At 40.2% G+C, this 9,206-nt stretch overlaps 1 pseudogene; it reads left to right on the top strand.

Moving 5' to 3' along the window:
• Positions 1-7,245: 7,245 nt before the first annotated feature.
• On the top strand, positions 7,246-7,756 carry LOC102250831 (annotated as a pseudogene).
• Positions 7,757-9,206: the final 1,450 nt, after the last annotated feature.

Here is a 9,206-nt window from a genome sequence, read left to right as displayed (position 1 = left end):
GGGAGGGGGAGCTACAGGAGGGCAGGGCAGTGGGCGGAGAGCTACAGGAGGGTGGCACCAAGCTACTGGCCCACGGATTCGTGCGCAGGGCTACTAGTGAAGACATAAAAAGTCTTAGAAAGATTTAATAAAAGAAACCAAAACATTTAAAGTTTTGTTAATAAAGTAAAATTTACATATGCAAAACAACTTGGTCCACCAAAATCTGTACCCTGCATTATAGCATACTTTCTTTGAAAGGAATCCTGAGGTATTCTAGTGTTGTGATTTGAAGGTATACAGCTTTAGGTTGGTTTCAGGCTGGCTGCAATGGTGTTACCAGCCTTTGTTCAATTTTATAGATATGAGGTGGGGTTTGGAAATTTATATTAAAACCAGAACTCTCCAAGTGATTTAGATGCATAGCCAAGTTTGGGAACCACTGGCTTAGACCATCTCCATCACTATATGACTGATTAGTACAATTCATAAACTATTTTTAGTTTTTGCTCCTTTCTGATCACATGGTACAGATTGCCATTCCTGGCCTTTTTGTGGCGCTGGCCAGTAAGCTGTGAGCAGAAATGAACTGTGCCACTTTAAACCAGTAACATTTCATTGGTGATACTAAATCCTTAGGGCGCTCTCTCTTTGCTTCTGGCATGGGGATCAGAAACATTGCCTCTCAGAACTCTGAAGGCACTTCTTCCCCTTCCCCATTTTCTTTTAGAATCCAGTGTTGATATTGAGGATCTAATGACATTTTGATGATTTTATTCTTTTGAATATGACTATGTATGGAACTCTGATCTATCCTTGATGTTCTGAAATTTCATGATGAGCTATAGTATAGAATTTAAAAATTCACTGTGCTACATACTCTCTGGAAAATTTATATCCAGTACGGGAAATTTTTCTTATAGTCTTTCTTTGATAATTTCCTTCCCATCATTTTCTTTTTGGGGAACATCTATTCGTTGTGAACTGATCCTCTGTTTCTTATTTTTTTAGTCTTTATTTCCAACTCATTCTCTTTTGGTCCCATTTTTATTTTTGGAGATTTTCTTCTTTTGACACTTCAATGAAAATTTCCACTTGGTTATAACATTAACTTCCAAGACTACTTTTTTATTCTCTCATGCTTCCTTTTTTTTTTTTTTTTTAGAATTTCAGTTTTGCTTTATGAATGTGATGGGTTTTCTTATTGTTTTGAAAATGATTTTAAAAGCATTTGTTTCATTTTCCTATATTGCTATGTTTTCTCTAGTCTTCTTTTCCCGTTTGTTTGCTTTTCTTTCATGTTGGAAATTTCCCTTAAGTGTTTTGGATTGTTCATTTTTACTTAAAAAGGAGGCAATGAAATATTGACCAGAAGTGTGTTTGTGAAGGACTTGTCAACTGATATGTTTCATTTGGAAAGTGATCTCCAAATACCAGTGTGTTAAAGTATTTTGTGAGGGGACCTTCAGTTCCCTATAAAAGAATACTGCAGCCTGGCTCAGTGGCTGGGTGTGGACCCATGAACCAGGAGATCATGGTTAGATTCCCGTTCAGGACACAGGCCTGGGTTGCGGGCTGGATCCCCCTAGTAGGGGGCATACAGGAAGCAGCCGATCAATGATTCTCTTATCATTGATGTTTCTAGCTCTCTCTCCCTCTCCCTTCCTTCTCTGAAATCAATAAAAAACATGTATTAAAAAAAGAATACTGCAATCTCTTTCTCTTCAGAGTGTGTGTGTATACATACACTAGTCTGTAGGTACTCTGGGAGTGGGTGGGAAAGAGGGCTTTTATTATCTGCCTTCCCTCCCACCGTTTTTTTTTTTTTTCCTGTCATAACATTGTATCTGGTATACCCAAGATTAGAGCTTCTTTGGCTCAGTGTCTCCAGAAAATAATAATCCTGTTTTCCATGGGGGAAAGATAATCACTGAATTGGCTGTGCAGTGAAAGAGACTGGTAATCAACCAATCAGTACAGGTTTTTAAGATGTCTACCAGTTTTTTAGCCTTACCCCTTCTCTTGCTTTCAAGTGCTAAGCTTCTCAGGAGCTATGCAAGGCACATGGCCATATTCCCTTTCTGAAGGCTCTAAAGTTGGAACATCATCCACTCTTTTAAGACAGTTGCTTTTTACCTGATCTCCATTTTCCAAAAATGGATCTTTGAACGGAGTTTGGCATGTAGGGTATTTATAGGGATTGACTCCCATGGACAGAAGAAGGAGGAAGCAGGCTTGGGCAGAGGGAGAGTGGAATTGCAATGCTGGTCCAGCAAAACCTCAGCCCACCCCATGGGAAGCCCTGGAATGTATAAGACCCATTACAACTATTCCCCAGAGATCCCAAAAGGCTAGACTTTAAACCTCAATGATAATCAATGATTGGGTTTGGCTGGGAAAGGTGTATTCTTGGGAGAGCTGCTTTATACAATTGAGGAAAACTCAGAGGGAGCTGACTGCTTGAGGCTGTTGCTGATGGCACTCCCTACAGCAAGGAAGGACAAATTCTTCTGTGAAGGATTCTCCATGACTGCCACACCTGGCTCCCTTTTTAGAAGCTATGTAACCTTAGTCATGGTACTTAAAACCTCAGTGGGGACCTGGTCTCCTTATATGTAAAATGGGGATAATAACAGTACCCATCTCAAAGTTTTTGCGAGGATTTTGTGAATTATTGTAAAGCCCTTAGAACTGTGCCTGGCATATAGTGAGTATAGATAATAAATGCTAGCTATTATTCTATTTAGGTAATCTTTCCCTCTCCTGATGGTTTCCATTTAATGGAGAAGGGTTGTAGCATTTTCAGACTTTATAAAATATAGTTCACACTCTGGGAAGAAGGTCACGACAGCTCTTTTTAAAAGAAATAATAATTGGGACACTTCATGTCCTTCCCTTGTCACTTGATATTATGTGATCTATACTGCTAGCAGAATGTGCTAATGGCCTCTGAGTAATAGAATATTAACAACTCCTAATAAGCTGAACATCATAGTTAGAGAGCTATTTAGAAATAATTTGTAAATTACATGATTCCATTCTTAATGTGTATTCATTCCCCTTATAAAATAATATTTAAGAATTGACTATTAAGAGAATTGGTCTTTAACCCTCTAATGTTTCATAAATGCTCATTTCTACTGTTTTGTAAGAGTCTCAATAGAAATTTAAATTGGAGTTTTCCAGGTTCTATACCTTTGAATTTTTCAAATTTTCTTTGAAAGGCACTGAATATATCAAATAAAGCTTTTAAAATTCCATTTATGACTGAATTTGAAAGGATATGCTCTTATCTGAAAAGTGGCAAATTACCAATGATGATGATACATTAAATTATCAACTAGGGAAAACTATCGAAGAATATAGGTAGGTGATATAGAAATGGGAAAAGGAGAATCTGCTAGAAATAAAGACCAACTGCTTCTTTCCATATATCTGTTCACTGAAAAAATATTACTCTAGCACCCACTGTATTGTAGGTATGATGCTGGGTGCTGGGATGCCTAGAACATGAATCCTTTTGAGGAGCTTATAATCTATTAGGGATTGCAATTGAGGGGGAATGGGATGCAGAGATTTACACAATATTATAGATCCTTATAGATCCTATATAATAAAAGGCTAATATGCAAATTGTCCCTACCTGTGGGAGTTCGGCCAACCAGGAGTTAGATGTGCGCTGACCACCAGGGGGAAGCATGGAACATGGTGGGTGTTGGCGACACAGCACTGGCAGCAGGCAGCAGTGGAGGTGCTGACAACCCTGATGGGCCCTGACGAGAGCAGGACTGTGGTAGGATGGTGGAGCAGGTGAACGGGTGGTGCCAGGCCAAGGCGGGTGCGAAGGGAGGCCCAGCTGGCAGCTGGGGGAAGGGAGACTTGGCTGACAGCAGCTAGGAACCCTACCCATCCACAAATTTCATGCACTGGGCCTCTAGTATTGTAATAAATATACAAGGTGACATTGAGATGGGAGGCCTACATTTAAGGATTGGCTTTGGGAATGGCAAAGAAGGAAATGATGTCAGAGATACCACAGATAAACACAAGAAGTGTCTGGCCATTAATTTATTGAGGAAACAAGACAGAGGACTACTCAACAAGTGTTGGAGTTTCAAGTCTGGTTGATGGGTGGAAGAGAATATCCTTAGGAAAAGTAGAATATTTGGGGAAGATGATAGATTTGGTTTTAGACATGTCAGTTTAAACTACATTGGAACATCCAGGTGGAAGTACCTAGCAGGCAGGTATACAGATTTGTAAGGAAATTCCTGGATCAGAAAATAAAACTAAGGTTGCATTGATAAAGTTGAAAACAAAGTATACATTTATTGAATTAAACAGTTTGAGATCAAATGTGTATTGAGAAACAAAGCAACATTTTCATAATTCAAATTGTATTCAGTTAAAATGGCTGAAACAAACCACAATATGCTTAAAGCTCCATTTGCTAGCTTGTCTGTATTTGATTTGATTAATTTTTCTCTTTCTAAGAGTGACTAAACTTAAAAGTACCATTTAAAAAATATAAAATATCATTTGCTTGTGAAAATTCAACTAATGGAGAACTACATACAGTAAAGAGTGACAGGTTACTCTCCCCAAACCCCAGCCTCCCTAATCCCAAGATCAAATGGCTGCTAGGATTTGGTGTGGATCATTCTGGTCTTTAAATATTTTTTTTAAACACTGAAGATGTTTATGATGGGAAAAGCAGTTGCTCTGCAGCCCAGCACTCATCTTTCAACAAATCACCTTTTCACAAGGTTAGATTGCACTATAGCCATCTTTATATACAAACTAGTGGCCCAGTGCTTGAAATTTGTGCACATTAAAAGGGAATTAATTAAAGGAAGTATTTTAATATTGCTATTTGCCCTTTCTCTATAGTAGAAGTGTCAGAGATGAAAGAAAATTAGTAAAATGTATATGAAAATATCCCCCCTGTCAGAGTCTGGGGCATGCCGCAGGACCCAGAGTCAAGTCCCCACCCACCTGCGCAGGCCTCACAATCACGTGAGACCCAGACCCAGCTGGCCCCACCCCTGTCAAGCCCCACAGGGCGGGGGGGGGGGCACAGCCTCAGGTCCTCTGGCCCAGTGCTGGGCGGGGGGGCGCAGCCTTAAGTCCCCTGTCAAGCCCCTCTGGGTGGAGGGCGCAGCCTCAGGTCCCCTGGCCTGGCCTCATGTCCCTGGCCCTGGTGTCGGGGTGGGGGATGCAGCCTCAGGTCCCTCAGCCCCAGCACTAGGTTCCCCAGCCCTGGCGCAAAGTCCCCCAGCCCTGGTGTGAGGGCATGAGGGTGCGAGGGCGTGATGACCATTTGCATATTAGCTCTTTATTATATAGGATATATCTCTGAACATGGCTGGAGTTAGATGGTAGATTTAGACAGCCTTTCCCAAGCATGGGTGTCCCCTCTTTCTCTGGTAACAGGGCCTTGGTCACTGAAGGACTGAGGATTAAGAGCTCAGATCTCTTAGGTTCCTTAGTTGGCCCTTCTGGGTGCTGCCTGGTCTGTATGCAGGAAGGGGAAGGGGAAAAGCATGATAGGAAGGAGGGAACTCTGTGGTTAGGGAACTTCTTGCTGAGCACAGATGCGCAGTGCCATCAGAGTGTATATTTTATGTAAATGAGTTCATACCATATATACTGCCTTACATCCTACTTTTTTCTTCGTGTATATTAATGTGTTGTGGACCTTTTTCCTTGTTGAACCACATATATCTTAACCTTTAAAAAATATATGCTTTTATTGATTTTTAGAGAGAGAGGAAGGGAGAGGAGTAGAGAGATAGAAACATTGATGAGAGAGAAACATTCCTGATCAGCTGCCCTCTGCACACACCCTATGGGGATTGAGCCCACAGCCCAGGTATGTGTCCTGAGCAGGAATTGAACCAGGGATCTCTTGGTTCATGGGTGGATGCTTAACCACTGAGCCACACTGGCCAGGTGATCTTATCCTTTTTATTCACTGCATAATATATACTTTAGTACAGATAAATTATAACTCATTAACCATCACTCTATGGATGTATGTTTATGTTGTTGTTTTTCAAATTACAAAGTGTGTTTGCAAATATTCTTGTATATACTAGTATATCTTTCCATTTGTTCTAAAAGTGTCCTAGAAGTGGAATCACTAAAGGGAATCCACATTTTAAATTTTGATGCATTTGACAGAATGCATCTAAACAGGTTCTACCAATTTATACACCCTTTTAAAGGCTTATTTTTCTTCAATAATTACAGCTGGCCAAGATTTGGTTCTGATCTTCTTGGATGCTAAAAAGTTCCAATTACATGGAACTAATTTTAAAAGCTTTTTTTAAAAACAAACAAACAAACAGATTGTTATTTCCCCAGCCATCTTGTCTTGCATCCTGCTTGAGAGAAGATCCTTTATTGAACCACATCCTTAAAGACCCAAGTTCTTGAGGGACAAGAGCTCAGGCCAACATTGGCCACACTCCTGTGACTGTCTTCAGCATCTGCTGACAGAGTCACAGTTTGTGTTCATTATTCTGATGCAATAGGTTATCTGGGCAAGAGAGACAGAGGAGAGGAACATGGCCAAGACCCTCCGGCTCTTCTTGTGAATATTTAAAAACCATTTAAATAGATTTCTTTTTATCCCCTAATGATGACAGCACTGAAACTACTTGTCTCATTTTTCAAATCAAAGCTTCCTAAAGCAAAATGGCCTGGAGACTGAACAGCTCATGAAGATCTATTAATCATAAGGGGGGAGAGGTGGGGAGCTCAATAAGTTGTTCAGGGAATGGAAAAGTACTTAAGACTCAAGACACCTCTCCTTTCAGCCAAACATTTCATATTGATGCTTTGAGACTGTTTTTATTTGTTTGGTTGGTTTCGGTATGTGTGAGAAGAGTCCTTTTGTGTGTTTTTTTCCTTAGAAATGATCCCAAAGTACCTTCTTTCAATACACACCTTTGCTTTCTCTCAAGAGACTTTGCTGGAGACAGGCAGCCTCTTAGCGAATGAGGGCTGGCAAGGGCAAAATGAGAAACCGTAGTATCCAGCGCAAGGGACCTGGCATCATCTATAATGAGGATAACAGTGTCATCAAAGCCTTCAGAAACATCCCTGGAATTACTCTGCTCAATGTAAGCAAACTGAACATTTTGAAACTTGCACCTGGAGGGTATGTGGGCTGTTTCTGCATTTGAACTGAAAGTGCTTTCTGCAAGTTAGATGAGCTGTATGGCACTTGGTGTGGAGCTGCCTCCCTCAAGAGTAACTACAGCCTTCCCATGAACAAGATGCTTAATACAGACCTTAGCAGAATCTTGAAAAGCCCAGAGATCCAAAGAGCCCTCCGAGCTCCACAAAAGAAGATTCACTGCAGAGTCCTGAAGAAGAATCCACTGAAAAGCTTGAGAATCATAATGAAGCTAAACCCATGTGTAAAGCCTATGCGTCGGAACACCATTCTTCGCCAGGCCAAGAACCACAAGCTTCGGGTGTATAAAGCAGCAGCAGCACTGGAAGCCAAATCAGATGAGAAGGGGGTTCCAGGCAAGAAGCCTGTGGTAGGGAAGAAAGGAAAAAAGGCTGTTGGCGTTAAAGAAGCAGAAGAAGCCTTTGTTGGGGGAAAAGGCTGCAGCTACCAAAAAACCAGCAGCTGAGAAGAAGCCTGCAGAAAAGAAACTCACCACAGAAGAAAAGAAGCCTGTGGCATAAACTTAAATTTGTTTATTCCATAAAGGTCAAATCACTTTGGACAGCTAATTTTGAATAAAAATATGATCAAAGGCAACCCTCCGCCCACGCCCCCCAAAAAAACACACCTTGGTGTCCCTATTGGGTTAATACCTGTCTCCCAGAGTTGTTTTTAGGATGAGTGATAATTCTCTCTCTTTTTCTTATCGACAAATCCCACACCAGCTTTGTTCTTCATCTATTGTAGCAGTTGCAGAACTTGCACAGTGCAGTAGCTGGGATAATCATATGGTTCCCTTGTAGAGCTTTGGTAGGTGTTGGGGTTTTGAGGCTGCTCTCCTAAGCTTTTAACATAAGATGGAGAAAACACCAGTTACTCATTTCAAAGCTTGGGGTGGGGTGCTGATAGACATTCTATGGGGAGGGGGCCCTAAAGCCTCTACAGACTCCCTTGGTGCATCCATATTTAGTTCCATAAAACCTGGTCAAGTTACTGAGCCCTCTCTTTCTCTCAAGTTATTTTAGATGTAAAAAGAAGATAACTGTTTCTACTGCATACAATTGCTGTGAGGATTAATAAGAACTTCATATCACCATTGCCTGCTTTATTTTTTCATTTAGGTACCTTTCATGATTTCATTTACTTTAGTTTCCTTGTTTATTTTTTATAACTGTTCACCTTTCCCAATGTAAACTCCATAAAACCAGAGGTTTTGTCTGTTAATCACTGCTCTATAGCACCTGGCACATAGCAGATACTAAATAAATATTTTGTTGAATGAAAAAAACATGGTAATGCGTAGAACAGTGCGTGAAACATAGTATGCACTCCATAGATTTGAAAAGTCATTAGCTACAGTCTATAACTGGATAATAAATAATTTACCTCGAAGAGTAGGATAAGAGATCATTTAAATAGTGTACCTGATACAGCACTCAGTAGGCCCTCAAGAAATGGTAACTGGATTATGTATGAGTGATTGTCAATCATTTTAGCTAAAGTATTTTGTGAAGAAAGCACTTGTAGTCATTCTCTTCAACTCTGTGTTTGAGCTCATTGGTTTAAAAAAAATTTACTTCATCCTTGGGGAAGGGGTAAGAAAAAGGAGTACAGGGAGAGTCTTGAACAGCCAGTGGGTATTAGGAAATGGTAGCTATTTTAAAGTGAATTTAGTTCCTGCATCCAAAAAGTATTTAATGAGTTCTTAATTAAAGGGTGTCCCAAAATTCACGCAAGAAGTAATTTTGATAGAAAACACAGGTTTATAATTAAAAATTGTAATTTTTTTATTGATTCATAAAGTATACAGTACAGGGTTATGTATGGAATAGCATATCGAGTAAATGGCCTCCACAGCTTTGCTGGCACATAGCACTCTTTTGTTGAAATTTTCCATGACCGAAATGCGGCCGCTCAGGCCATAACAGTTAATGGTGCTCGCTATCGCGACATGATAATCCACTTTTTTATTTTTTATTTTTTTAAATTAATAAATCTTTATTGTTCAGATTATTACAGATGTTCCTCTTTTCCCCCCCTTAGC

Source organism: Myotis brandtii, unplaced genomic scaffold, assembly GCF_000412655.1.
Source record: "Myotis brandtii unplaced genomic scaffold, ASM41265v1 scaffold23, whole genome shotgun sequence".
In the NCBI taxonomy this organism is placed as follows: Eukaryota; Metazoa; Chordata; class Mammalia; order Chiroptera; family Vespertilionidae; genus Myotis; species Myotis brandtii.
The sequence above is the reverse complement of the archived record's forward strand: the minus strand, read 5'-3'. Positions and strand labels throughout refer to the sequence as shown.